This window comes from Cetorhinus maximus, unplaced genomic scaffold (genome assembly GCF_964194155.1).
Source record: "Cetorhinus maximus unplaced genomic scaffold, sCetMax3.hap1.1 HAP1_SCAFFOLD_1146, whole genome shotgun sequence".
Lineage (NCBI taxonomy): Eukaryota > Metazoa > Chordata > Chondrichthyes > Lamniformes > Cetorhinidae > Cetorhinus > Cetorhinus maximus.
In genome coordinates this window covers 2,680-6,891 of record NW_027597088.1, presented here as the reverse complement: position 1 = coordinate 6,891, position 4,212 = coordinate 2,680, and the positions used below count along the sequence as shown (strand labels likewise).

The following is a 4,212-nucleotide window of genomic DNA, read 5'->3' as shown; positions in this document are numbered from 1 at the left end:
GATGTACAAGCCTCTAGATAAAGGGGGAAAAAACGTGCCCAACATCGCCCTCATACTGATGGCCACCTTTGTGTGCGGCTGCATCAAGCGGTGCGTAGACCCTCAGTACGCAAACACCAAGTGTCACTACGTGCTGAGGTTCTACCTGTCCCCGGTGTTGCGAAGGATGGGTCTGGCCACGCTGCCGCGGAACGCTCCAAGTAGTTGGACCGTGCCGTACCACCTGTCCCTGGTGGAAAAATTTATGCAGAAAAACACCTTTGACCACAAGTCCATCAGGCAGTGGTCAGCACGTAACGTCCTAGAGGCCCTGAGGGATAAGGAGAGGGTGGACCCTGTGGGATGGTTCCCCGAGCAGACTGTCAAAGTCATTTGGCAGAATGCCTCATCGCCAGAACTTTCCAACAAGCACCAAGACGTAGCTTGGCTGGTGGTGAGAAAGGCCCTCCCCGTCAGATCCTTCCTACACGCCAGGAGTCTCACCCCCTCTGCACGATGCCCTCGAGGTGGCTGTGGTGGGGAAGAGACCGTTGTTCACCTCCTTGTGGATTGTGCCTTTGCAAAGAAAGTCTGGAGAGAGATGCAGTGGTTGCTGTCGAGGTTCATCCCGAGCAGTTCTGTGACACAGGACTCTGTGCTCTACGGGCTGTTCCCAGGGACACACACCGAGACAAACATCAACTGCAGCTGGAGGATCATCAACTCGGTGAAAGACGCGCTTTGGTCTGCCCGAAACTTGTTGGTCTTCCAGCACAAAGAGTTGTCCCCGACCGATTGTTGCGGACTGGCACAATCCAAAGTCCAGGACTACGTGCTGAGGGACGCACTAAAGCTTGGGGCAGCTGCCGCAAAGGCGCAATGGGGAAGGGTCGCTGTCTAAGACCTTTCTACCACAGCGCACCGAGAGACTGGGAACTGTTTAGAGCCCCTCGGGCTGTACAGATCAAAATGAAAGGCTGTAAATGACTGTAATATTGTTTGTACTGATGCACCTGGTGATACATTTTGTAAAAGTTTAACCTGGATTGTACCCTTGTAATGTTGTTTTTGAAATGGTTTTGAATGTGATTGAAGATTTTTATGAATAAAGTATATTTTTACAAAAAAAAAAAAAAAAATCTGTTCTTATCAGTTTAATATCTGATACGTCCCTTATCTGGGGACCATATATTAAATTGATTTTTGGAGCAGGGAGATGGAGTAGGGGCTTGCTCTGTCCACTCCACGCATCGACCCGGTATTGCAGTATCTCTGGGAATGGTGCACCACCCCTTTCCAGGGGATTTTCAATGCTAAAAATAGATTTCTTACAAACATCTGCTTTCTTTACTTTTCAACATGTGCATCTTTCAAAACACAACTTTCTTTCTTTCTCATCGCTTCTCGGCCTCTTGGCTAAGATCAAGTGTTGCAGGAGCGACACCATGGTCCTGCCATGGCAAGGTCGGGATGGAAGGGCGAAAACCAATCGCAATCCGAATTCATACCGTGGGTTACCTATCACCGTCCGAGTCACGGTGAACCACAGCGACGAAGGAGGATCACCTATGGATCGGGGCTTCTTCACCAGGAGGATCCTGTTGAAGGCGTGCGGCTTCCAAGCTACGGAGATCTTCACCCTGCACGACTCCCGCAAAGGTGGTTATTTCGACGTCACGTTCAAGCGAGTGGCAGACTGCGTCCGGCTCCTGAGGGTGTTCGAGGAGAAGAGAGACCTGCCGGAGATGAAGATCCTGACGGCGGAGCCGCACTTTTCTCTGCCGTTGCAACGGGAACGTGAGGTGATGGTGCATGTGTACAACCCCTTCGTCCCTGTCGCCGACGTGGTCACCTTCCTCACCAGGTACTTCGATAAGGTGGGGAGCGGCACCGAGATTCGAGACGACTTGGGGATCTGGACAGGCAAACGCCTGTTTAAGGTCACGCTAAAGACCGATGGTAAGGGAGCCATTTTCCACCCTCCTTCCAGTTTCGCAATCGGGGGAAACCGTGGCTACCTGGTCTACGCTGGGCAACCCAAGCATTGTCGCTCATGCGGCAAGGCTGGTCATGTGGCGGCCAACTGCAGCGCCTCCCTCTGCAAGATCTGCAAACAGGAAGGGCACCAGACAAAAGACTGCAAACAGGCCAAGTGCTGCAACCTGTGTGGCGAGGCAAGTCACCTCTACAGGACCTGCCCCAAACGCTGCCGTACTTACGCACAGGCAGCCAAAGCCGACCACGGGGAAGCAGAAGAAATGTTCCGTGTCACTCCAACCACCAAGGCCCCCAGGGAGCTCAACGGGACAAAGGAGGACACAGAGAGAGACAAGGTGGAGAAAGAGATTGAGGCAACAGAGAGCCAATCAACAGCACCACCCCCTGAACCTTCCAGTCCTCAGGACAGCGAATCAATGGAGGAGGAGGCAGCAGTGGAAAAGCAGCAGGGGGAGTGGCGGACGGTGAAGAACAAGAAAAGTAAGAGGGAGCGAAGAAGAAGCAAAGGCGTTTCCCAGAGAAGCGGCAAGAGGCGTCTCCCATCCGACACGGATGACAAGGGCAGCAGCTCTTCGGATGAGGAAGTGCCAGAGCGGCACCGACAGAAGAGGCGGCAAAGCTCCAGGGCGTTGGAGGACGAGACACCCGAGCTCCAGAAATTTGGAGACAACAAGGAGACCAACGCACCCCAACTTTGCCTGCAACCTGAGGAGGCCAGTGCACCACAGCCCCTGGAATCTGGGAGCAGTGAGGCAATCATCGCACCCCAGCTCCAGGAAGCCGGGAACAGCAACCCCCCAGAGGGGGTGAGTTTTGGAGAAGCTTCTCCAGCAAAGGTCATCTCAAAATCCGCTCACTACGTGAACCTCCAGATGCCACCGGAGCAGAACACGGCCAAGGAGATCTACCTCAGCCCATCCAAAGTGAAGGAATTTGAGCTCACTACGGGTATGAAGGAGCAGACTAAAGGTCTGGGACTCTCAGAGACAGTGGGTTTGGTAGGAGAATAAATGCTTTAATATGGGTTTAAAGATTGTATCCATAAATGTGCGTAGCATTAAATCTACTACGCGATGTGTTGCGACCTTGGACTACCTAGCCAAGGTCAAAGCTGACCTGTTGTTTCTGCAGGAGTGTGCGATACCGCACCTCAGCTCCTACAGGCAATGGTCACGATGGTGGTCCCACGGGCCATCGATCTGGTCGGGCGGAAACGACTCTCGTTCCTCCGGCCTGGGTATTCTGCTGCGGGGAGGCAACTTCACCGTCTCCGAGGTCAAGGAGGTGGTGGGCGGGCGACTCCTGGTAGCAGACGTAATGTACAAGAATGCTCCACTCCGGTTAATTAACGTGTACGGCCCGGCACAAAGGGCTGAGCGGCTGGAGGTTTTTCAGCAGCTCCCACTGCTGCTGGCGACCTCCAGGCCGGTCATTCTGGGCGGGGACTTCAACTGCATCATCGATGCGGCTGGACGATCCGGCAGGGCCGGAAGCAGATTGGACGCTACGTCCAGATCCCTGATGGAAACAGTTAAGGATGCCAAGCTGCACGACGTCTTCAGCAACCCTGCAGACGGAGCGCAGCGTAGATACACCTGGTCGCGGCCAGACGGGTCCATTCGTTCCAGGATAGACTTCCTGTTTGTGTCCCGTGCATTCACAGTCAGATCCACCGAGGTCAAGCCGGTGTTCTTCTCTGACCACTGCCTCCTACTGGCGGACTGCCACTTGGAGGAAGACCTGAGGGTGGGCAGGGGGGCATGGAAGCTAAATGTGCAACTGCTGACCCCAGAGAACATTGAGGAGCTCAAGAGGGATTACAAAGGTTGGAGAACCGTGAAACCCCTCTTTGAGTCCCTGACACACTGGTGGGAAGTGATCAAGGGAAGCATCAAGAGGTTTTTCATCCTCAAAGGCACCCAGAAAGCTAGAAAGGAACAGAGGGAAATGTCCCGACTCCAGGAAAAGATGCAGAATCTGCTCCGGCTGCAGTCGATGGGGGTGGATGTCAAGGAGGAGCTCCAAGAGGTGAAGGGCCAGCAAGCCTCGCACTTTGCCTCGGAGGCCTCCAAGATCATCTTCCGTTCCAGAGTCCGCTCCGTGGAGCAGGATGAGACGTGCTCACGTTTCTTCTTCCAAAAGGTACACAGAGAGCGCTCTGTGATCAGCAGCCTGAAGGAAGAAGACGGCTCAGTAAAGTCATCACGGTCCGACATTCTGAGGATCAGCAAATCC

At 53.9% G+C, this 4,212-nt stretch overlaps 1 pseudogene; it reads left to right on the top strand.

Annotated features, from left to right (window-relative positions):
• Nucleotides 1–1,091: 1,091 nt before the first annotated feature.
• Nucleotides 1,092–1,271, top strand: LOC144675764 (U2 spliceosomal RNA; annotated as a pseudogene).
• Nucleotides 1,272–4,212: the final 2,941 nt, after the last annotated feature.